The sequence below is a fragment of the Lontra canadensis genome, unplaced genomic scaffold (assembly GCF_010015895.1).
Source record: "Lontra canadensis isolate GAN:19392208 unplaced genomic scaffold, GSC_riverotter_1.0 scaffold13, whole genome shotgun sequence".
NCBI classification, from domain to species: Eukaryota; Metazoa; Chordata; class Mammalia; order Carnivora; family Mustelidae; genus Lontra; species Lontra canadensis.
This window is the reverse complement of record NW_022631007.1, coordinates 23,209,799-23,236,776: the sequence shown is the minus strand read 5'-3', so window position 1 is coordinate 23,236,776 and position 26,978 is coordinate 23,209,799. Positions and strand designations below refer to the sequence as shown.

The 26,978-nt window shown below is 35.3% G+C and overlaps 1 protein-coding gene across 1 annotated transcript in view; it reads right to left on the bottom strand.

Annotated features, from left to right (window-relative positions):
* The window catches only part of GALNT13 (polypeptide N-acetylgalactosaminyltransferase 13), a 539,666-nt gene that overhangs the window by 491,455 nt on the left and 21,233 nt on the right, over positions 1-26,978 (bottom strand). Inside the window, exon 2 of the mRNA XM_032857833.1 lies at positions 2,900-2,970. The gene's annotated coding sequence lies outside the window, so the exon portion shown is untranslated. The remainder of the gene's footprint in view (positions 1-2,899; positions 2,971-26,978) is intronic.

Here is a 26,978-nt window from a genome sequence, read left to right as displayed (position 1 = left end):
TAACACTTAATATCTAACAGGAGAAAATTAGCCTGACTTCATATCGCTTCTCTTTCCCTTGCTGTTATAACCTATAGCTTAGAAACTTCTGCTTAGCCCTGCCACGTAGACATGCTACAGCTATGATTTATAAAAACCACTCTTTACCCAAAACCTACTTCACCCAGGAGATAAGGACATACAGAAATGATTATGTTATGATTAAGATTTACAAGGATGGCAGGGAACCTGGAAGGTCCAGTCACTTAAGCGTCCAACTCTCAATTATGGCTTAGGTCATGATCTCAGGGTCATGGGATCAAGTCCTTTGAAGGGCTCCACGATCTGCAAGCAGTCTACTTGCAATTCTCTCCCTCTCCTTCTCCTTCTGCCTGCCTCCCAGCCCCACTCACACTCTCTCTCTAAAATAAATAAAAATATCTTTAAAAAAAAAAAAAAGATTTACAGGAATGGCATGACCTGATGCCTGTGCACAAAGATGAACTGACCAAGGACAAAGAAGTTACATGACCTTCCTTGGATTTCTACAAACATTAGTCACCTTCTGACAACAATCGCATCCCACTTCCCTCTTCTGCTAATATAAAAGCAGCTCAAATTCCATGTTGAGGGAACATGGTTCTCTGGGACAACAGTATGCAATTTTTGCAGTTTGCTGGCTTTCTGAATAAAGCCACTTTCCAGGCCCCAACACCTTCCCTTCAGACTTACTGGCCTGTTGTGCAGGAACAGAATCAGCTTGGGTTGGATTACAAAAGTTAAGACAATTGTCATTTATTTAGTTAAAATTTAATCATCAATTACTTATTTACTAAAGAATTCATATGTATGATCTGAGTTTTGAAAGCAGCGTTCTCATGCAAATGAAAGAAAGATCAACCACAGAATTTCAGTCCTTAACACTCATGTTAAGAGTATAAAGAAAAAAAAAGGCTTTAGAATTACATCAGTCTCAAGCTTTGGTCCCACAAATGACACATTTGAACTTCCTCTGGTATATTTTCCTTATACCAAAAAAAAAAAAAAAAAAAAACAAAGATAGTAACACACCTACCTCATCATCTTATTGCTTAGATTAACTGAGATATTCAGTGTAAAGTGCACGGGGTAGAGTAAATACTTAATACTGTTTTCTCTTCCACATCGCTTCAATCTCCATGAATGGTTTCATAAAGCACTGGATGAGATGATTCCCTCAAGTTGATTGACCATCATGTCAATTATTTATTTTATATCCATAAGTGTGTCCTCTTTCAAAATAAGCATTTCAGACTCTGTAAGCATTTCACAACTGCCCCCTTCTTTTCTCCACGAACCACACAAACACACTTTCAGCCTAGATATATAATCAACACACAAAAGGACGTATCATGTGTGCTGATTTTATAAACTGTATATATACATGCTGATTACCTAAATGGTTTGTCTTTTCACTAGAAGTTCCAATTAGTAAAGATCTCTACATTCATAAAGAAGGCTGAACTTCAGTTTCTTTTGGAACAGGTCAATCAACATTATTCACTGAGTCCTTTTGTTGCATACTTTACGTGACATGACTATGAAGTTATGATGCTTACTAACAAACATACTTGAAATATCAATTTATTATGTACCTGGAATTGTGCTATACTTCACATGTATTAACTCACTACAAATGAAGTAGTTCCCAATCTTACATCCATTTTAAAGAGACATTCAGTAATTTTTTCAGTCACAAAGCTATTAAGTGATAAATCAGTATTCAAATGGTGGTGATCTGAATCCAGAGTCTGAATTCCTAAACATGTACTAGGTCATCTTTTTTAAGTCATATTGGGAGACAACATAAAAACATCAATGATGCCATTATTGCTTCCATCTTTTTTATACATTCTACTTTAGAACTGTCCTCCTGATTATCTCATTTCATCAAACAAAGAATCTGAGCATGTCAAAGCCAGGACTCTGATTCTGTCGTCCCTCCAAACTCTTAAAATAATAACATAATTTAATTTTTTTAATGAATGAAAGAAAACTCTTGGAGACCTTCAGAACTCTAATTCTAAACACTTTAAAAAATATATAAACTTAGGTGATTTAGAAACTTTTTTTTTCCAGAATCTACATTTTCACTTCTTCCATCCTAGTTCAAAGTGATCTAAGTGAGGAATTAGAAAACACCATTTGAAATGAAAGAAATCACATGACAGACAATCCAGCACAAAATACAGTATTTCAGGATAATGCTTAAGCAAAACAGAAATACAAAGAAAGTATCAGAACATGTTTAAACTCTTTAAATATTCATCCTCTTAGGGAAGTTATTTAACTTTGTCTATGTTAATAGATAGAGGCAGTATTATCTGAAAAGTCTTGTGTTCAAAGCCCAGATTCTTTACTTTGAATAGATATTGAGCAAGGTGTTAAAACTTCCTCTCAGTTTCTTTGATATATAAAATGGGGATAAAAATAATGATCTTAAAATACCTGTGGGAGAATTATAGGCAACATATATAAATTCCCTGATTCACAGTAAGTCTTAATACTTCGCAAATCTTAATTCTTAATTCAATACTCCTTTTTAAATCTCCCTATCAGCACTGGCTAATAACACTAATGTTTCCTGTACTCTTCTTAATTTATGATTCAGAGAAAAAAATCTCACTCAAATATAAGTGAGAAGTACTATGTGCAAGTTATATAAGTAGAACAATAGTAAAATCTGTCCTTAGAAATCTTGAATTTATACAACTTAATTCAGACTAGGAAATAGCTCATCAAATTTTTATCTTTTATATACATTTTGCCTCAATATTCACAAATATCAAGAACCATAAATAGAAATGTGTTCTTTTATGACTGCCAAATTCATTCAGCATGACTGCAATTGAGTGGAAAAATAAAAATACATATTACTTACTGTATGTGGCATTTGGCAATTTCAAAATGATTTGCAAACATTCATCCTCGAAATACTCCTACAAAATGCATCTGTGAAAAGAAAAAAAAAAATCCAAAAGAGTAAAGCAATTTGCCAAGGTCACAGAAAAACTATTCCAGGCCAACACACACTTAGACAACATATATGTTAACATACTGAAATAAGGTTTTGCAAAATATAGATTACACATCTAGAAAAAAAAAATCGGCTAGTGAACAGAAATATTCCCAACTATATGCAAATATTCTATACATTAATCAAGGAGGATACTCTTATGAGGTAAGAAGTCTACACACTGGCTTCAGAAATATATGCAAGAAACAGTTTACCCAGAACATGGCAGAACAACATAAAAGCAATTCAAGAATATGATATATTTATAAGTAAATTTAGGCTGGAGATTTGAGATGGTTATTAAAATATTTCAAGCTTTAAAATGTACTTTTGTCTGATATATGAAGATCACTGAGTTAGAATAGAATTTTGCTTGATTTATCCAGAGAATTGCACCAATTCACTTTGTAATTGCATTTCAATTCTAATTGAAAACCATGCACTGAGAAAAATGCAGGCATGCCACTTACACACCTTATAAAAATACACAAACTTCCATTTCTTTTTTGTCAGAAAGTCACTTATAAGGAGAAAGTTAATCAGATTTTATTAACTAATTTGTTTTAGAGGACAGGTGTTGGGAAGAGCACATTAATTTCAAAGCTCAAAATATTTCAACTTAAACGGACTTTGCTCTATTGGGTATAGGGTGCCATAAAAGAGCTGCTCAAAACAAAACAAAACACACCTAACGAGAACCAAAATAACCTTTTACAGTACAATGTGTTATTTCAGACAGATCGAACACACTATGGACAGTACGAATAAAAATCCTCTTAAGTAGCCAGCATCTTTAGTGGAACATGCATTCTCAGGGAGAAGCAGAATCTCTGCCCAGAAAGATTGTGTTTCAAGTGCTAAATAGAAATATCACCTTACTGATGCAGGAGGTATACTTTTGTGTTCACCAAAAACAAATGTAATCAAATCAGAAGTTCAACAAGCAGAACAGGTCTTCTGAGTTGAAAGTCTCATTTATCTTCCTCTAGCATATGAGAGACAACAAGATGACACCGGCCCCTACCTCGCACAAGAATGAGTGACTAATCCCAACATAGAGCCTCTCACAGAAGAGGAAACCAGACAGGGTTAGCAATTTATAATCACACGTCGAAAGTGAATTAAGAAATTTTTAAGGAACTGCATATTTTTATAAATTTCATTGTTCTAAGTTTAATACCTAGAGCTTAAAAAAGGATACCAACTCATGTCTACCTAGAACTTTAGAAGAATTATAAAGTTATAACAAGTAGCGATCCTGTATTTTCTTCAGATCTTAGCATAGTCACCCTCATAGGCAAGAGAACTTAATACTAATCACATGATTTGCCCAATTTGACACAGCTAATAAGAGGTGATCCCAGGCTTCGTACGAGCTTTTCCTGACACAGATTCTTTTCATGACAGCACCTGCTAATCCCTACAATGCATCCCCAGTAAAGGGTACAAACTGGGATATAATAACCAAATCTGGTTTACTGACATATTTCTGTTTATCCCACACCATGGTTTTAAAACCATTTAAGAATTTTTTTTTAAAGCAGGCGATTTCCCATAAGAATTCTCTTTTCTACCTTCTTTGAAAGAGCAAAGATTTTGTAAGGCTGGGCTCACAGCCTCCAGAGAACAGAGAAACGCTTGCCCTTCCTGGATGTGGCATGCTTTGGACACTTAACCTATTGCCTACTTTTGCAAGCTGCCTTCTACTCCGACATTTGCAAGCCCTGAGTGTTTTGTTCCTGATCCCTACGTGCTAACTACAATCAGATCTCTTTGCTGTGAAACTGGAGAGGAGGAACTTTCCTTAGTTATGGGAAAAAAGCTTGCTTCATTTGATAAAGCCATTGTTTATAACCACATTTATCGGGATTCTTATAATCAGATATTATTATCTTGTTTTAATGTATATTATGTTTTAAAATTCCACAGGTTTGAATTTCCATTTTTTAAATACATATTTGATAATTTTTATTTTTTTAAAGGTTTTGTTTCCCTGAGAGAGAGAGCAAGAGAGAGCAATGACCCAGGAGATGGGCAGACAGAAAGGGAGAAGCAGACTCAAGCCCAGTGAGGGGCTTGATTCCAGGACCCTGGGATTATGATCTGAACTGAAGACAGACAATTAACTGAGCCACCCAATTGCCCCCATATTTGATCATTTTTAAAGCTAAGAGAGAAATTTATAAACCCAACTGATTAGTACAAATCAAGGTACTTAATGATCTAGAATAATGATTTTACATTTACCATGAACACATACTTTCTAGACTAACAGGTATACTACTTGATAAGATAATTGTAAAAATAGAGAAAGAAACTTTCAATTTTACTAAATTAAACCAGATTAAGAGAACATAGACCACTGAAGGTAAAGATCAGCAATCCATAAATTCTGGTTGCATCATGGCATATTGCAAATAACTTGAAATGTTGAAATGTTTTGTATAATGCTTAAAATACAGAGACCTGGGGGCACCTGGGTGGTTCAGTCGTCAAGCATCTGCCTTCAGCTCAGGTCATGATCCCAGGGTCCTGGGATCCAGCCCCTCATTGAGTTCCCTGCTCAGCAGGGAGCCTGCTTCTCCCTCTCCCACTCCCTTTGTTTGTGTTCCCTTTCTCGCAGTCTGTCAAATAAATAAAGAAAATCTTTAAAAAAAAAAAATACATAGACCTGGAATTCTGGGTAGTTGTGGTAAAACTAGCCACCCTAAACTGAAATTCTTCCCACATACTGCAAAAAATATACAGCCAACAAAAACATAAACAAACATACAAATCCTAGGTCTACAGTATAACTGGAAGTTGGAGGATAATAAAAATGTCAAATTATCTGTGAACAGAAAATTAAACACTGACTTCTAACTGAGCTACCTTACATGCTCCCACCATATGTATTACAGAGATCTAAGGAACACAGAGAAACTGTGAGGAAAAGAGGAAAGCAAAGGTCTAAAAGTAAGACAATACTTTCAAAAAGTGAAAAAACTACCCGGGCATTTTTACAAAGTTACTGAAACAATGAAAATGTGAAAAAACTATCCAGGCATTTTAAAACATGCACACAGGGAATCCACGGGAGTATATAAAATTCAAGGTAATGATATTTTGGGTTGGGGGCAAGGAAGGCATTTAAAAATGATGGGATATGTCAAAAGGACACAGGACTCAGCTTCAAGAAGTTCTTACCAGTCCTATCTAGGACAACTGGAAAATCAAAATAAATAATTATCATAAAGAATTAAGATTCATTACAGTAAATATAAATAAAGAATGAATAAAGTATATAAGAAAGAAGGACGACCTCTTCTCTGCTTGGAATGCCACCAAAAAATGTAGGCGTGTTGAGGAAGTTAGGAAATCACCATTAAGCAAACATTATAGTTAACCGATTCACTCAACAAAACACTGTCGATCCACACTTACTCATGGGTGGGAGTGGGATGAAGAGCAAGATATTTCCATAGTCTTAAGGCATCCTCTCTCAAATCACTTATTAATTACAGTGGGGGAAATACAAACTTTCAAGGGTGACACTTGGCGGAGACCACCTTATCTAAATGATCAAAGACAATGTCATCAATAATGGAGCAAATACACAACACCTGCCTCCACTCCATGAAGGGCCTCATGTGCACTAGAGAAGGACCCATCACTCCCGTGGTATACACGTCTGCCCAAAGGCATAACCTGAATCAATCATTTGGAAATATCAGACAAACCCAAACTGAGGAAAGTCTAAAAATATCTTCAAATTCAGTCTTGAAGGACTGAGAAAATGTTCCAGATTAAAGGAAGTTTAAAGGGCATGACAACCAAAGGCACATGTGATCCTAGATGCACTGTCACATAACAGTATTTTGTTGATAATAATTTCTCAATTTTTATAATTCTGTAGTTATATAAGACAATGTCCTTATTCTTAGGAAATACATACTAAAATACTTAAATAAAGAAGCATGATGCCTGTAACTTATTCTCAAATGAATCAGGGGAAAATACAAATATGTGTATATATATCTACATAAAAAAATCATGATTATATAACTACATAATGATGCACATGTATATAAACATGTAAATATATGGAGAGTAAGCACAAATAATAAAGGAGCAAAATGTAAATAACTAATGAATCTGGACAGAGTATCTAGGATTCTTAAGTACAATAATTCCAACTTTTCTGTACGTTTGAAACTGCATCAAAATTTAAAATTAGAGCGGGGGCCTACGTGGCTCAGTCAGTTGGTTAAGCATCCGCCTTTGCCCAGGGTCCTGGGATCAAACCTCACATCAGGCTCCCTGCTCAGCAGGAAGTCAGCTTCTCCCTCCCCCTCTGCCCCTCCCCCACTGCTCAGACTTTCTCTCTTGCTCTCTCTCTCAAATAAATAAAATAAAATCTCTAAAAAAATTCTAAATTACAGGAAAAATACAGAAGTAAGTAAATGGTCTACAGTCACTATGATATTTTGGGATCACAAAAAATAGGCAAACAGATAAATCAATGACATTTTTAAATCAAGAAAAAAACTAGGAAGTTAAAAAATAAGCAAGTTGTTTGGACAACTAAAATAACAAAAATCCATTTACGTATCGCTATATACACATCCTCCTGTATTTTACATATTTTATATCTATATATAATTATATATTAAATATGCCTGTATTTAAATTAAAATATTGTTTACAATTTCTGTATTTACATATGCATATTAAATATATAAATTACTGGAGAATGCAAGTAAATGTGGAATCTAGTTTTGGATTTTTTTTTTTTAAAGATTTTATTTATTTATTTGATAGACAGAGATCACAAGTAGTCAGAGAGGCAGGCGGGGAAAGAGGAGAAGCATGCTCCCAGCTGAGCAGAGAGTCCAATGCGGGGCTCCATCCCACGACCCTGAGACCATGACCTGAGCCAAAGACAGAGGCTTTAACCCACTGAGCCACCCAGGCGCCCTGAGTTTTGGATTTTTAAATAAACAGTACAGACAATATTATATAAAGTAAATGTAAAATTAAATAATGACATTTTATTCATAAAAAAAAGGTATCAGCAGTTAAAGGGAAAAAAATAAAAAGAAGATTATCAAATAGTCTTAAAGGTTATCAGTATAAGTGTTTTTTTTCCCCTTATATAACTGTTTTGCTAAATAAAAATTTATCAAGTTCTTTTTTATGAATTTAGAAAAAATTCAAAAATAAGATCATCCTTAATTCCTAAAGTAATATATTTCATGTATAACTTTTCTGTCTTTATTTCCAGACTATTCTTTAAAGAATTATACCATATAAACTATTTTATAATTAATACCTTTTTACTTGTGAATTTCTTTCTGTAGCAATACCATTTTTTTATCATTATGATATGAAACAATTTTACTCACTGATACCCCATACATGCCATTACTTATTTTGTATTTTTTCATACATAAGTTATCAAGTATCTATTACCAAAAAAAAAAAAAAAAAGAACAAACACACTATGGTATCCTTTTGTATATATCTTCTGCTACAGCATGTTTCCTTAGGATAAAATACCCAGAAGGGGGATTGTTAAATCAAAGAGCATGGTGCTGTTAAGACTTGATGTTTTACTATATTAATATGTTAAATAGTAAGTCAGATCATATGACATCCATTAATATAGTAATTTTAATCATATTAATAGTATTTGGCATATTTTATTAATACTGATATGCACAATTTTCATATCTGAACCCCACAGTGAGGTTATACTTTATAATCATTGCAGCCAGTGGGGGTCATGACATAATATTTGTTGCCTGTTTGAAATTTGATTTGGCCCTAGTTCTTCATATTGTCATGTCTTGACTTGATTTCTATGCAATCTGGGTATTACACACATTGAGTTGAACTACCTTTTAAGATGTTTTCAAAAGAAGTTACCCAAATATCTGACTTGAAATAAAAAACTATCTGTATGGAAAAGAATGGAAACAGAGCAATTTTAGTAAAATAATTATTTATTTTTGGAGGAATTAACACAATTCCTTATTCTCTTACAAAGCAATAGTCAAGTACTTTATAGGACCTAAGGAAGGAAAATAACTAGATGAACATGTGTTACTGTCCTGTAACTGGGACATGCAACAGGATTGTTACATGACTAGTAGTGCAGGGGAAGGCAGGAAACACTACAGATTCTTCTGAATAATCCAGGCAGCGATCCCAGGTCTCATTTCTAATTATGGCAACAATGTGTTCCAATGCCTGCATGTTACCATTGTATTTACATTAGTCATTACCATTTACATCTTATTACACAGATATTACCCTTTTTTTAAGTGTCATTTTCTTTCATTTTTTTTTTTAAGATTTTATTTATTGATTTAACACAGAGACAGAGAGGGAGCGAGAGTGGGAGAGGGAGAAGCATGCTTCCCGCCAAGCAGGGAGTCTGATGCAGAACTCAATCCCAGGACCCCGGCATCATGACCTGAGCTGAAGGCAGACGTTTAAGGACTGAGACACCCTGGCGCCCTTAAACGTCATTCTAATTGATGGTTCTCAATGACTTTCTACCTCCTTCAGCCTCCTTTCTTCCTATACTCACTCTGAATTCCTGCAGAGCCCCTATAGATTTAGCAACTTTCTAGTCTGGAGATTCCGTATTTTGTATTCTTTGATTCTGGAGATTAATACAAATTTCATTCACTATGAGCACCCACTCAACCCTCTGAAGTCTTCGCTGGTCTGCCCTGACAAGGCACTGAACCAGGGATAATCACAAGTTGTAACTCCCTTCACACATCATGTAAGACAAAAACAAAACTTCTCTAACGTGAAGATATACAAACTCTTATTTCCACTCCTATTTAAATCTTGTCACTGTGTCAGTGAATAAAATTAGATTAAGTCGAAATGATTTACTTCTCTCAAAATCATGTTGTTTTTACTCCCATTTGTTTTGCTCTTCTGAGGTGTATGAAATCAACTATCTTTTTATTGATTCCTCTATTTTCCTAGATACCAAAGCAAGCTGATTAATCTATAACTTCTAAAGTCATCACTAGTATGTTCTGGTCCTCTCCCTCTCCCTCGCTCCCCATCTCTTTCTCCCTCTCCCTCTCTTGCTCATTCCCTGCCCCCAATATTTTCATGTGGCCTTCAAAAACCCTAAACTAACTCCCTTGCACCATTTCTATTGTAAATATGACTTGATAAAAATCCTATGATAATTTCAATCATGAAAAGCATGACAAAGCAGAAACTTCTGAATACTGTACATTACTTAAACATAATTCTTCTGAAGACCATTGGACAACTTATATGAGTGCGTAATTGCGTGTCCAGTCTGTACTCTATGGCTAAATGCATAGGTACTGCTTTGATCAAGCTCCTGGACACCTCTGACCTTTGATTTTCGACAGTGTGTTCTACATTATAGACAGCATTTACACTGTGGCATTCTCTAACTGAAAACTGTTTATGTATCCCTCTTCTTTACTTCCTCAGCTTGGGAGAAGTCAAGATCCATTTCCCAAGGCAAGGCAAGTAGGCTCTCAGTCAATTCTTTTATTCCCTTCTTTTTCTTTTTTTTTTTTTTTTTTCATTTTGCTGTTGTTGTTGTTGTTGTTGTTGTTGTTGAATATTGAAGGAACTGGGAAAGTGCCTTTTCCAAATATTTATCAGCCTCTCCATGCGAAGAGCTTTAAATACCTACCTCTTCCTCAACTGCTTCTGTCTACCTGGAGATGAGAAAATGTTGGCTCCTTTATCCTGAGATGAAACTGTAACAGGTTTGCTTAGCTCACTCCACCCCACTCTCCACAAACATGCACTAAAGCATGCCATAGTTTAGACCTTCACTTCATTATTTTCTAGTCTGCAGAAATTTTACCTTTTCCTTTATATATTCCTCTTTTGACCCATTTCACCTGCATAAAGTTATTCTAAACTAATTAAAGATACAGGCAAAGACGGATGTTAAGAGAATTTCACTACGTAAATCCTTAAAAGTACCTGGAGTGTCTAACAATTAGAAATCAAATACGTAAGTTGTGATTTGTGCAGCTAATAGAATTCTATGCAGTCACAAAACTCATGTCTCAAATAGTACTTATTTATAAACAGAAATCTTAAATATATTTAAAACAATGTACTTTTCTAAAGTAATATGGATAAGGTAGCAATTGTATCACAAATATATATTTATATTTACATATATGTATATAAAATTCAGGAAGATTGAAGGACTATACAGAAAATGTTAACAGTTATCTGTGAATGATATAAAAATGTAAGAAGTATTCATTCTTTTTTATTCTTTTCTTAATTTTACAAATCTTCTGCAAAAATATGTATCATGTTATAATCCAAAAAGAAAGAAGAATACTAGTTTATAAAAGCTCAGTGGAAAGAAAAGCAACAAAGTATATATGTAAGAACCAAATGCACAGCTATAAATCAGACAAAACTAGCATTAAAAGAGCTGGAGACTAGCATAGACAAAATTGGGGCATTATAAGATGAAATTGTCAAAAAAAAAACCTAACAAAATGTGATTTTTTTTTTTAATGTGATGTGGCTAGACCTGACAGTTCCCTTCCCAATATCTATGCTCTCCTTCCTCCGTTGCTATGTGGACTTTTTTTTTTTCCCAAGATTTATTTAGAGAGAGACTGGGGGCTGGAGGGGGAGCAGAGGGAGAGAGAGATCTCAAGCAGACTCCTGCTGAGCACAGAGCCTGAAGTGGAATTTGATGACCTGAGACAAAATCAAGAGCTGGACATTTAACAGACTGATCCACCCAGGCTCCCCAGCTATGTGCACTTTTACGCTCTTTGGCCTTTGCCTATCTGAAATGTAGATATAATACTTAGAATTCTGGCACCTGTTTTGATGGCTACAAGGATCCAAGCCCTTTGGTGACATGATAGAACCCTCTTGTCACACTTGGGCTACCAATATCAAGACATGATAGAACCCTCTTGTCACACTTGGGCTACCAATATCAAGACTTCATATTCTGTGAGGGAAAAATAAATCACTAATTTCTCTATGCTACTCTGGGTATACACTGAACACAATTTCTAAGTGATACATATTATTTAAGAATTTGCAGGTAAGAGGGGCACCTGGGTGGTTCAGTGGGTTAAGCCTCTGCCTTTGGCTCGGGTCATGATCCCAGGGTCCTAGGATCGAGCCCTGCATCGGGTCTCTGTTCAGCAGGGAGCCTGCTTCCCCCTCTCTCTCTGCCTGACTCTCTGCCTCCTGGTGATCTCTCTCTCTCTGTCAAATAAATAAATAAAATCTTAAAATAAAATTTGCAGGTAAGAATAAAGAAAATGTTTCTCTGTGATGGATTTAATGATTATTTAATCAGCATATATATTATCAAATTTTAGGGGTCATATACCAAATCATACTTAAAATGAAGAAAAATTTAAAGGAGTTCAGAAAAGAAAAATGGAAAGAATTAACATTTAGGAAATTAGGATACACTAAGATGACTCAAATAGTGAAATTTATATTTCATAAAAGGAAATATTTAGTATTTTATCTTGATTGTATGAAGGCTTTTACAATTAAAATCCAAAAAATGAAATAGCAGTAAAAGTAGCAGAAGAGAGGAGCTTAGGTGGCTCAGTCAGTTAAGCATCTGCTTAATCAGATTTCACCATCCCAGGGTTCTGGGATCAAGCCCCAAGATGTGCTCCCTGCTCAGTGGGGAGCCTGCTTCTCCCTCTCTTTCTGCCCCTCCCAGCCCCACTCATGCTCTCTCTCCCTCTCAAATAAAATTTTTTTAAAAATCTATAAAAGTAGAAGGGATTATATTCTGCATTAAAAATGAATTTCCAGAAACTAAAAATTACTTACTAATTTTTTAAAATATTTTATTCATTTATTTGACAGAGAGAGATCATAAGTAGGCAGAGAGGCAGGCAGAGAGAGAGGAGGAAGCAGGCTCCCTGCCAAGCAGAGAGTCCAATATGGGACTTGATCCCAGGACCCTGAGATCATGACCTGAGCCGAAGGCAGAGGCTTAACCCACTGAGCCACCCAGGCGCCCCTAGATACTACTTTTTAAGGCAAAAACTCTTTTAAACATCTTTTAAGATTTTATTTATTAATTCATGAGACAGAGGGGGAGAGAGAGAGAAAGAGAGAAGCAGGTTTCGTGCAGAGCAGGGAGCCTGATGCAAGACTCTATCCCAGGACCCGGGGATCACCACCTGAGCCGTAGGTATTCATTTAACCAACTGAGCCATGCAAGCATCCTAAACATCTTCAAGTCTAAATTCAGGAAAGACATCTTTCAAATCATGAAATCCAATTAGAAATATGGTGTGAATATATGATAAACTGTAGGTAGAGATTGTTAGTTTTATATTGTATGTTTTATGGTCAATATTTGTTTTCTTCATGTTTTTATGCTATTGTTTAAACATACTACATTTGTATTAACTTTTTTGAGAATAAGTTAGTATTTATCAAAAATGCACCCATTACTCCACTACACCATTCAAACACATGGTGTGGCAGTTTGTATTTTCCAAAGATGGTCACAACAGCTCCCATCCAGCATGCTCTTCTGCTATGTGACCCAGACATCCCACGCATCATGAGAGGAAGCTATTCCTTTATTTCCTAGAATCAGAGCAGACCTCAAGACTCCTCTGACAAAGAGGATATGGTAGAAGCAATACTGTACCATTTCCATGAGTAGCCCTTCACTGGCCTAGTGTCTTCTGTTTCCTGCCTCTTGGAGCCCTCAACTCCCCCATGTTGGGGAGCATTCAAGCATCAGACATGACTAAAGAAGACATATGATGACATCCAGTTCATCAGCCTTTCGGGACTCCACCCCCAGCTACCACCTGGTGGCAACTACATGAGAGACCCTAAGTGGGGATCTCCCAGCTGAGCCCAGTCAACCCATACAACTATGAGAGATTATAAATAAATTGCTGTTTGAAGCCAGTAACTTTTGAGATAATTTCTTGCATAGCAGTAAGATAACCAGAAAAAAATGCGATCATCCTAGAATCTAAAATCTGGAAGTATAATGAATTAATCTAATGTCCTTTATTTATCTGAAATTATATATATAAACATATATTGACCAGAATGTGAATTGTTTGTATGGTAATCTATTTTTTGGTCTCTGTCTCTACCTCTACCTATGCAACTTATCTTATTTCCAATTAAAATTATTTCTAATGGTTTTTCTGGCCACACATACACACACACACACACACACACACACACACACACACGTGTATAATGTATGGGGGGGCCCTTCAGCTTATAAAATAGACTATATAGCAGAACCGTGAGTGCTGTTCCTATATAAAGAACTGACAATGTGGTAAGCGGTGTAAATTTGTTTTCTGTTCTCCCCAAAAGCAGAACCAAGTGAGAACAAAGCAAGACCAGTGAGAACAATGGGAAAAGTTATAAGGAATCATGTTTGAGCTTAGCCAAGGAAAAGCTCTCTTACTATGAGGAATGCCGAAACAGAATGGGCTGCCCAAAGAAAGGGCCTAAGAAGTTCAAGTAAAAGTTAAATGTCCATACGACAGATTCAAGCACTGGCTAGTTGCTGAAATTAAGGTTTTTGAACAGCCCCTTGAATCCATGATTTTGATAAATTTGTGATGATTACTTTGGAATACATTACACTAATATTTTTATATCCCCATCATATTCCAGAAAAAGATACCAGGAATGTCACAAAGACTCATTCAATAAAGCATCGTTAAATTCATAACCCTTTCTCCACTGAATCAATATTTAACAATTTCTCAAGACATTTATTGAATGACTAGCAATGTTATGGACTTTGGTGGGCCTCAGGGGAACAATGAGAACTATGATGCCTCCAATGTGAGAAAGCATATAATTTAAAATGGGAGACAGATGGGGACACAATTAACTACAATAACATGGTGTAAGTTAGCAACAGCAATAGGAACAAAGTGCTGTGGGAACAGAAATAAATAATACAATGATTCTGGCTTAAAGACTTGGGAAGGGGCGCCTGGGTGGCTCAGTGGGTTAAAGCCTCTGCCTTCGGCTCATGTCATAATCTCAGGGTCCTGGGATCGAGCCCCGCATCGGGCTACCTGCTCAGCGGAGAGCCTGCTTCCCTCTCTCCTCTCTCTCTCTCTCTCTGCCTGCCTCTCTGCCTACTTTCGATCTCTGTCAAATAAATAAATAAAATCTTAAAAAAAAAAAAAAGACGGGAAAATTCCTTAAAAAAAGACATATCATTTGAATTGATTTGTGCTGTGTGGAAGTAAGTAATTCAAGGCTGAAAAGCAGTGTGCACAAAGAAAACTGCCCTGGACAGCTCTGACCTGTCCAGGTAACGGAGAAGTAATCCAGAGAGTCCTGAATAGTTCTGGAAGGGTTAAGAGAGGAAATGTGAAGCTACGAAGGTCATTGGGATAGGTTTCTATGAATGATCTTGAATGATACACTAAAGAATATGAGATTTACCCCGCGGTGCTTTCAAAGGTTTTTACACTGAGGAATGACATGTTCAGAATTAGAGAGATCCCTCAATTGGCAACGTACAGTGTGCAAAGGACTACATGATGCGGGGGAGCCTGGGTTCAGACTAGGTACAAACTTGACTGAGGGTGGGTGGGGTGACAGGATCACTCCTCGAGATCCCTCTCAATCTTAAACTCTGTGACTTCTGTCCCTTGCAAAAGAAAGGAGTTAAAGACAAATTCTTATAATTGACCAAGGTGGCAGAACTCTCAGGCCACTGTAATGAAAATCGAAAAGACACCACCATTTCAAACACCCATTGCGTTTGACAAGGAATCCTATAATCTTTGACTTGCTGACCACAGAACTGGAAAAGGAAAAAAATCACAAGGAAGACATTAATATAGCAGAGTAGAAAGGCATTTTCAACTATCCTACGGGGAAAGCCAGATAAAAATTGGAGTGACCTAAATCCTTTTCAGCCTGCATCATTTTCCAAAGTAGCATCTACTACTTTGGAAGGCTCAAGAGACCTATCTGTACATGTGCAGTCTAATTAAATGCATGTAGTAAGGACTTAATTGTGGAGGACATTTTGCTAAGTACAGCACAAAAAGAACTGTGTTGGACTGCCTTTTTGGATTTCATAATCTACAAAAGACTGACAGATGTAGATGTAAGTCCACAACTCAGGAAGATAGAAGAAAAGTTTCATTAACCTATAGGAATAGGCAAAAATACATGTACTTCCACTGACTGCTTCATAAGCATCCATATGCAGGACAACTCCTTGACTAGTTCCATTTCAAAGGAAAGCAGAGCCAAGGGTCAGAGAATAAATACCAGGGACCAGATCTCACTCTTGAGACTTGCTGTAAGAAAAAAGGAAAGTTCGGTCCTACTCAGCTTTAACAGCACTAATAGCCAAGGTCAGTGAAGCAGGAGAAACAGGCCAACCACGACACAGCATCAGTTCTGGGGTACTAGCTCCTTTCCTTTTCTATCCTTGCTTCCTTCTCACTGGTGTTGGCATTGGGCCATTCCAACAAGCTCATGTGGCCTTAAAGAGGGAGAGCTATAGATGCCTAAGAACAAAACAGTAAGAATTCATAAAATACCTAATAAATAGAAAGCATGAAACTGGATTGAGAAAGTAACATGTGAGAAAGTTAGAAATTGGAGGGCAATGTGAATTTTTTCCCCTGAAAAATAAAATATATGGTGTGTGACAGAATTCTTAAGTCCTCTGGATGACTTGCTTGATGGCAATCAGCCAAGCATAGCATCAGATCGCAGTTCTAGAAATAAAGAAACTCACTGTCCTTCAAGCCCCTGCACAATGAACAAATGAGGTGCATAATTTCCTAGAAAATACAGCCACGAATAACATGCTATGAACACAATTGCTGAAAAACAGAGAAGAAAAAGTAAAATTTCCACAAAATACCAATATGTAGTAACGTACTCAAATGTAAGTTAATAATGTTAATACAGAAAGATGATAATTATATTTGTTTATGGAACACTTATGAAAATATGTAGCTCTATTTTGCAGATGTTGTTTAACTCTGAATAAGAAAATAATCCTCAGAAGTGGTAAAGAGAAAACCATCTTTTTAATAATATGAGACTTCAGTAAGACAGAAACTTGACAGGAAGCAAGAAGAGCAGATGCACAGAAAAGGGGATTTTGCCTAGGGGATCCCCAGGGTTTTAGAACTGCAAAAGCACTCAGTAATTGCATGCAGTGAACATGAGCCCATTGCTGAAAACTCATGTGTAAGTATGTGCCCTTTAATGAAATTTTGGAAGCACTCAATCTTGCATTTACAGGTTGTCTTAAAATAAATGGATCCAAAAACCACTGGCCAGATTTCTTAATTGATTATGTACACTGACTGCTTAAGAAGGAATCATTTCGTGCACCAATCAAGGGTACTTCTGTATTAAAATGTGATAATTTATTGGCCCACAATTGTCTATACCAACATACTGTGAGATACAGCCCTTTGGCTAATTAAAAGTGTATAAGATTTATGGAATTACAATGAAATACAGATGCATATAATACATTTTGATTAAAATCACATAATTTTTTCATGGCAAGTAAATACATATATAATATGTACATACAATAAATATATATATGAATAAAAAGATGGACAGAAAATAACATCGGTTAAAAGTGACTAAATGTGTGAGTTTTAGGTGTGCTATTATAGAGAAAAGTGACAAGGTGCTAGGGTCCATGAAAATTTTTAAGGCTGGTGAAAAACTAAAATTACTGAGTTAAACCTGATTAAGATAGTTATACTGAAAATAAGGTTTGAGGTAATTAAGTTTAAAGAAGTTGGACAAGAATTTAAATTGGTCCAATAAAGGTCAAAATAAACTCTATAGTTAAAAAGCAACTAAAAGGGGAGCCTGGGTGGCTCAATGGGTTAAAGCCTCTGCCTTCAGCTCAGGTCATGATCCTAGGGTCCTGGGATTGAGCCCCGCATCATCGCTCAGCAGGGAGCCTGCTTCCTCCTCTCTATCTCTGCCTGCCTCTCTGCCTACTTGTGATCTCTGTCTGTCAAATAAATTTAAAATAATCTTTAAAAAAATAAAAAATAAAAAGCAACTAAAAGTCAAGAATAAATTTGAATTATCAAAAAATAAGATCAGTAACTTTTTTTCTAGCTTGAGTGGTGCCCAAACACAAAATGATGAAGGCCACTCTTAAAAACTCCAGGGAACCCATAAAAACAAAAACTCAACTTTCAGTAGAAGCCCTTGGGGAAAAACACACACACACACACACACACACACACACACATGCACGCACACAGCTGGTGGGCATTAGTCTGGTCCTATGAGAGGAAACAGTATGTATCTTTGATTTAGAGTTAGTTAAAACCACACTACAAAATCAATCTTTGCTAAACTTCCCATATCTTGGTTTTATAATGATGGAGAATATTTTTTGTAAGTCACTAACATCCAAAGCACTTGTTAAATAAAATGAAAACTGATCACAAAGCAAGCTTACAAGGTTAATTATCAGTAGTCTCTCACACTATAAAATACAGGTGGTGTAATATTTTGGTGGACAGATGTAACAGTATAAGAAAATCAATCGTCTGTCTGTGACTTAATGCAAACTTGATTGAAAACTGTTAACCTCGTGCATGGTTCCCACACATCACAGGAGTCATCCCTGGATTTTAAGTATTTCTTATGCAGAAATTCTTTACAAGATTGTTGAAGCTTATAATAAAGGTTTCTTTTTAGTAACTCTTAAAATATTATTCAGGTGGCACACAAAACTTCATGACGGGAGGAAAAAGGAATACTGAGCAAATGCCAGCTGAGGACTCACATTATTTCCAGGCAGTACTAGAAAACTGTTTGAATCACAGTAGAAAAAAGTAATAAAAAATTATTTTAGTAATTTCATTATTTGTACTATGAAAAGAACTTATAAAACACATGCATTATTTAATATCCTATAAAACCACTTTTATATGATTAAGTCTCACAAAACATAACGTAAGTTAGTCCTTTGTCACTTTTTTAAAGTAACTATTCTATTTTACTGAACATGTTTTTGGAGTTGAGGAACTTGTAGGTTACATTTAACAATTAGCTCTGGAACATTTCAACCATCTGCAAATGATTCACAAATAAATCAAAAACAGCATGACACATCATTAGATTCCCACCAACAGTTTATTAATTTATGTGTAATTACCATTTGTTCAAATTATTATGGAGGAAATTACAAACCATTGGTGTTTAAAACACCACATTTTCCTCATATGATAAGAAAAGAGAATCAGACTTCAAATATTTCTAAATGAGATATCAATTATAATTTGTTATTTCAAATTATGTGTTCTTCTAAATAAAAAATAGAAAACCTCCAGTTAAGCATTTATTTAAAAAAAAAGAAAGAAAAACAAGTAGATATCACATATTGAATATGAAATCTCTCTCTAAAGCACAAAAAACTAATAATATGTCACATCTTTTTCATTCAGGGACTAAGGCTAGGATGGCAACATGTTTTAAAATTTTTACTATTTTTCACACACAAAAAAAGCTCTTATCTTTCCAGTTCTCTTAGGATCATTCTCAAGAAAAAAAGCCAGTCAAAGCTGATCAAAAAACCAAAGAGAAAATGGAGGATGACTGTTCAACTTAAACAAGAACACCTAACAAAAATTAGCAGTGACATGGGAATCTTCCAAATAAAGTTAAAGCAAATAGAAGCTTACCACCACCCTTTTTCAAGGTAGATGCACTTTCTGCAAAGAGGCATTTCCGTGTTAAGCATTGTGTACAATTTCTACAAAGTTATAATATTCATCAGTGTGTATCTTTGCCTTCACACATTTACCTTCTCTTTTCTCTTAAATAAAATTTCTAAATGCTTTGATAATACAGTTTAACTGTGGTTCTGTTTTGCTTGACTTCAATCCTATCTTTGACTTCTATTTATTTATTGTCTCCTGGGATCTGATTTTGCAGTTACTCTTTACAATAACTCTTCCAGGTCTGATCGTTTTATTTCAGAAATCGGTTAAGCAGGCCAGATTTACTAGGCACCTGTCATGCTAAATGCCAGCAAAGGACCCTGGAAGGGGAGGTACATTAGTAATAGCTAGCATTTGTTGAGCGCTTGCTAAATGCCAAGCACAGTAATTGATACATTACCTGCATTGTCACCTCAACCCCCATGACAACCTATTAAAATACTTGTAATTATTAGGTGGGTGAAAATAACTATCTAGCTCTTACTATTGTGAGAATAAAATGAGCTAATCTATGAAAAGCACTTAAAAGGGAACCTCATGCCCATTAGAGACCTGGGTTTTATTAGTAGTAGCTATTATTACTATTACCCTCATTTTTAAGATCAGGTAACGAAATTCCACAGAGACTATGTAACTGTCATTTCCAGTCTATTAGTAATTGGATGAGTCATAGTTTCTAAACTGCATTTATGCAAACCCCACAGTCAAACTTGTATCTTTAACACAACCATGCTTCTCTGCCCCCTCCAAACTTGAATGTCTACATTTTTTCTACTTTACAATCAAGGGGTCATTCATATACTTAAAGGTTATAATTAACTGCCAAGAATGCCACCTTTAAAAGGAGATTAAATGGACATTTGATTCAACAGACTAAGTGATAGAGCAGGACAAACTCACTGCACCCAAATCACTGTCCAAAAACCAGATTACTCAAAAAATGGTAAAAGGAGGTGATCCAGAGAGATTATAATCACAAACTGTCAACAGAAACAAGATATTCACAGCTTTAAAGAATGCCTTGTAATTTGCTTTTTCTCACTTCAGAATCCCCCCATCGTTTCATACCATAAAAGCACTGTATTTGGGAGGCACCCTCAGGGCTGAATCAGTTAAATGTCCAACTCTTGATTTCAGCTCAGGTTATGATCTCAGGTCCCGAAATCAAGCCCTACCTCAGGCTCCACACTAAGTGTGGAGCCTGCTTAAGATTCTCTCTCCCCCTTTCCCTCTGCCCCTTCCCCAGCTAGTGCATTCTCTCTCTCCAGAATATATATATAAATATATTTTTTAACATATCAATTAAAAGTAACTTTTTTTGCAATTTTCCACAATACCTTTTTGTGTTACATACATCCCAAGTTATGAGGGAAAACTGGGAAATTTCATTCCTCCTTCTCACTCTCTCTCCCTCTAAAACTACCACAAATTTTCTTCTGGTTTACTGAGCTGACCGATGTTCATAGTTAAAAGATGCTAAAGAACACAAAGATACATAACACACATACACACACGTACCACACACAGAATTCTTCCAACAATCAGTAACTTAGAAATCTCTCATGAAACACATCTGTGTTCTCACATTTATTAGGAATAGCTAGCATTTCTAAAGCAACTATTTCTGATTGGCTTTGAAATTAAAAGTTTTAGCCCAAATGATGAGCAGCACTGAGAAATTCAAGCCAGTAATAATCTAAGATAGCAATATCTTCACATCTGTGTAACAGTGAAATGCCCACCCTTCATCTATCAATTCTTCTGTGAATCTGCAGGCATATCAGGTAATCACAGTAATTGGTATAATTTAATAACACAGAGGACTATAAAGTTTACCATCTATATCTGGAAACCATTACAAAATGTTGTTTAAAATTATTGCTTAGTGCCATGAAAATGTTCAGGAAAACAGAAATGGAATAGAGATAAGATCTTTCAAAGAAGCTTTTAGTAATGCTTTGCATTTTTACATCAGGAAAAAAAGTTAAATTGTTTTACTTATAAGGAAAACCTTGCATAATGAAAAAAACTATCAAAGCTATTTGGGAAGTGATTATTACAGATTAATAAGGCTAAAGAAGCATGATTCTGGTTTGGGTGGTCAATTCAGTTAGACACAAGGTGAAGAAATAAAGAGAATGAGGACCACTGTTAAAAAGACAATTAATACCTTTAATAGACAGCTAGAGCAAGTAAGAAGCCTGAGTCAGTCTTGACGACTATCATACCTACAAAAGGTCATTCTCAAAGAAAATAAGAGGCTTATCTCTGTAAAAATAAATAGTAGATTATAGAGTGATATCAGGTACTTTTTTTCAAACTAGTTGCTTTATTTTTTAAGTTTTTATTTAAATTCCAGTGAGTTAATATATAGTATAATATTAATTTCAGTCATCTAACGCATCCCCTCATCCACCAGTTGCTTTATTTTAAAGGTAGAGAAATGCAGTTCCAGAAAAGTTAAATGATATGCCACAGATGTTATGAATGGTTTTTTCTGGAATAAAATCTAGTTCTCCTCCTCTTAGCCCCATTATCTTTATAATGCTGTCGGGGATGACGGCTACTATGCTAGCATGAGGTTAGTATTTACATTTCTTTCTATAGTGCAGCCCTCATCCCGAAATCCAACCAGTTCCTCTCCTCAGAGGGAATCATAATTGTTTATTACTTCCATAATAGAAGCCTTAAATTCATATGTCTTCACAGACCAGCGTGATTTAACAGAGAGTAATTGGAATTTGTAAAAATCTGGAGAGTACATAACCACCTCAATGCAGGCACATTTTTAAAAAATCAAATTGAGGCATACTTTGACCACACGAATGGACTCAAAGTATTTTAGACATTAACTAAATTATCTCACTTGCCACATTCCCCACTTCTCTGTACTCTTCCTCTTAATATATTCATTATTCCTCCTCTTGGTTATCTTTCTAACTTTAAGGAATACATCATCACTGTTATTTCTTGTCATCAACCGCAGACACTATCTCTTGACCCCACTTTGTAATGTGCTAATCATCCAATCCTTACCATTCCCTGCTGCCTTCTCCAAACCTCGTACCAAACTCCCAGCCCTCACCGTCTTTATGTTTACTATAACATTACCAGTGCTGATAATGTTTGCATTTAATGGTATAGTCATGATTATCTTTCACATTTTATCTAAAGACTGATACTAAAAATTGAAAATTACTAAATACCATTTATTTAATTAACATAAAACTATGTTCATTTATTTTTCAAGATTTCATTTATTTAAGAGCAAGAGAGAGAGCATGAGCAGGGCAAGAGGAGCAGAGAAGACGGAAGCAGAGTCCCCATTGAGCACGGAGTCCAACACAGGGCTCCACCCAGAACTCTGAGACCATGACCTGAGCAGACAACTAACCAACTGAGCCACCCAGGTGCCCCTAAAACTATGTTCATTTAAGAGCAAAGTAAAATTCTATGATTAGATTACTTTCCTTTCTTGAAGGTTCTTTTCTCTCTTTTTTTTCCTGGAGCTTCTCCTCTTTTTCTCCTGACACTACTTTTCTTTTTCTTTTCAAATACATCTTGAACATTTAATGTTCTATAAAGTCTGCTTATGTCAGATAGCCACTCACTGACCTAAGCACTCCATGTTTACACCAATCCTGCACAGCACTGGAACAACATAACCTGTTTGCTGTCTTGGACTGCTTTATAACTATCATGCCATGTCTTTTTCTTTCTCAATTAGACTTTGCTAGAATTGCACTTCAAGTAAGTTTTTAAGAAAGGCCATATTTGTGGAAAATATATTTAGTCTTTGTGTGTCTGAAAATGTCTTTATTCTACTCTTGCACTTAATTGATACTTTCAGTGGATATCAAATTTTGAGTTGCAAATTGTCTTTCTTCAGAAATTTGAGAATTACTCTATTAATCCTTGCTTTTTTATTGAAATATAATACACAAATTATGTTGATTTCAGGTATACAACAGTGATGCAACATTCGATTAGACTGAAATGATGAGCATAAGTCTAGTTACCACCTGCCACCTGCTAAAGTTAACACAGTATTACTATTTTCCCCATGTTGTACATCATATCCCCATGATTTTATAATGGGAAATTTGTACTTCTTGACCCCCTGAACCTACTTGGCTTGCCCAATCCCCCTCTCCTCTGGCAACCACCAATCTATTCTCTGCAAGTCTGGATTTTGTTTTGTTTCTTAGACTCCATATGTAAGTGAAATTATGTGGTATTTATCCTTCTCTGTCCAACTTACTATATGCAAAAGAATATCCTCAAGGTCCATCCATATTGTATCAAATAGCAAGATTTCACTTTTTTTTTTATGTCTGAGTAGTATACTATTGTACACACAATAGCTATATGTATCACATCTTCTATCACATCCATCAATGGATACATAGGTTGTTTCCATACTAATATTTCAGAAATTATATTGCAATAAAATTAGGGTACATATATCTTTTCAAATTAGTGTTTATGTTTTCTTTGGGTACACACCTGGGAGTGGAATTGCTGGACCACACGGCATTTTTAGTTTTAATATTCTGAGAATTCCTCTATAGTGGTAGTATATTGCTTTCCATAGTACCAGCACCATTTACATTCCCACTGGCAGTGCACAAGTATTCCCTTTTATCTACATCCTCACCAATATTTGTTATTTCTTGTCTTTTTGATAACAGCCACTCTGATAGATGTAAGGTGGTATCTCACTATGGTTTTGATTTACCTTTCCCTGTAGAACAGTGACATCAAGCATTTTCCCATGTGCTTGTAGTTATCTTCTAATCAGATCCTCTGCTGTCTAATCAGATCCTCTGCCAATTTTTAAATGAGATTGTTTTTTGTTACTGGGTTATAAATATTTTTACTTTTTAAAATATTAATCCCTTATCAGATATCTGATTTGCAACAATCTTCTCCTATTCAGCAGGCTGCCTTTCTGTTTTGTTGCTTGTTTCCTTAACTGTGCAGAAATTTTTTAGTTTGATATTGTCCATTTGTTTATTTTTACTTTTCTTTCCCTTGCCTTTGGAGCCAGAGTCAAAAAAAAAAAAAAAAAAAAAACCACTATTTATTATAACTCAAGAAGCTTCTTGTCTATGTTTTCTTTTATGAGTTTTATGGTTTCAGGTCTTACATTGAAGTCTTTAATCCATTTTGAGTTAATTTTTGTATATGGCATAATGTAGTTACCTAGTTTCATTCTTTTGATTGTAGTTGTTCAGTTTTCCCAATCTCATTTATTGATGAGACAGTGCTAGCCCCCACTATATATTCTTGTCCATCTTACCATAAATTAATTTGCCATATATGTGTGTGGGTTTATTTCTGGGCTTTCTACTCTGGGTTTATTTCTGGGCTTTCTACTCTGTTCTATTGAACTATGTGTGTATCTATTTTTATGCTAACACCAGGCAGTTTTGATAACATCCTTATAGTATATTTTGAAATCAGGGAGTGTGATACTTCTGGCTTTTTTCCTCTTTCTCAGGATTGGTTTTGGTTATTCAGAAACTTTTATGATTCCATACAGATTTTAGAATGATTTCAAGTAGTAAAAAATACCATTGAATTTTGATAGGGATTCCACTAAATCTATACATTGCTTAGGGAAGTGTGGCCATTTTAATATTAATTTAATATTAGTTCTTCCAATATATGGGCACAGAATATCTTTCCATTTATTTGTGTCTTGATTTCCTTCATCGTTGTTTTATATGCTTTTCCACATACAGATGTTAAATGTTAAATGGTTTATCACTTTAATTGATTTGTGGATATTCAAACATCCTTGAATCCCTGAACAAATCCCACTTGATCATGTTGTATTACAATTATAATGTATTGCCCTATCGGATTTGCTAATATTTTATTAAGGATTTTTGCATCTATGTTCATGAGGCCTGCAATTTCCTTTTTTATAATATTCTTGTCTGGTTTTGGTATCAGGATAATGTTGGTCTGATAAAATTAGTTTGGGTACTTTCTCTTCTCTTTAACTTCTTGGAAGAGTTTGAGAAGGCTAGGTATTAAGTTGTTGGATGTTTGGTAGAATCACCTCTGAGGCGCTCTGATCCTGGACTTTTGTTTATTGGGAGGTTTTTATTACTATTCAAAATCTTATTAGTAACTGATCTATTCAGATTTTCTATTTCCTCATGATTCATTCTTAGAAGACTAAGTTTCCAAAAATGTATCTATTTCTTCTAGGTGTCCAATTTGTTAGCATATAATTGGTCACAGTAGTCTCATGATCTTTTATGTTTCTGTGGTTATCAGCTGTAACTTCTCTTTCATTTCTGATTTGAGTCCTCTCTGTTTTATTCTTGGTGATTGCTAAAAGCTTGTCAATTTCATTTATCTTTTCAAAGAAACAGCTTAGTTTCATTAATCTTTTCTATTATCTTTTTAGCCTCTATTCCATTTATTTCTGTTGTGACTTTATTACCTTCCTTCTACTAAACTTCAGCTTTGTTCTTCTTTTTCTACTTCTTTAATGTGTAAAGTTAAAATGTTTGAGATTTCTCTTGTTTCTTGAGGTAGGCCTGTTCTATGAATTTCCCTCTTAGAACTGCTTTGCTGTATCCCATAGATTTTGATACGTCAGATTTGCCTCTAGGTATGTCCTCATTTCATTTGTCTCTAGGTATGTCCTCTCCTTTGATTTCTTTTATGACCCAGTAGTTATTCAGTGACCAGTTGTTTAATCTCCATGTATTTGTAGTTTCTCTAGTTTTTTTCTTGTAATTGATTTCTAGTTTCATCTTTGAGGTCAGAAAAGATGCTTGATGATTTCCATCTTCTTGAACTTACTAGGATTTGTTTTCTGACCTATCATGTGATCCATCCTAGAGAATATGCCATGTGCACTGGAGAAAAATGTGTATTTTGTAACTTATCAATGGGATATTTTATATACAATAAGTACATCTGGTCTCTTATGCCCTTTAAGACAAATGTTTCCTTACTGATTTTCTGTGTGGATGCTCTACCCATTGATGTTAAGAAGGGTGTTCAAGTTCCCCACTATTATCTATTATTGTATTGCTCTCAATTTTTCCTCTTAGGTCTGTTAATATTTGCTTTATATATTTTGGTCTTCCTATGTTGAGTGCACATATAATTACAAATATTATATCTTTTGCTGGATTGACCCCTTTATCATAATGCAA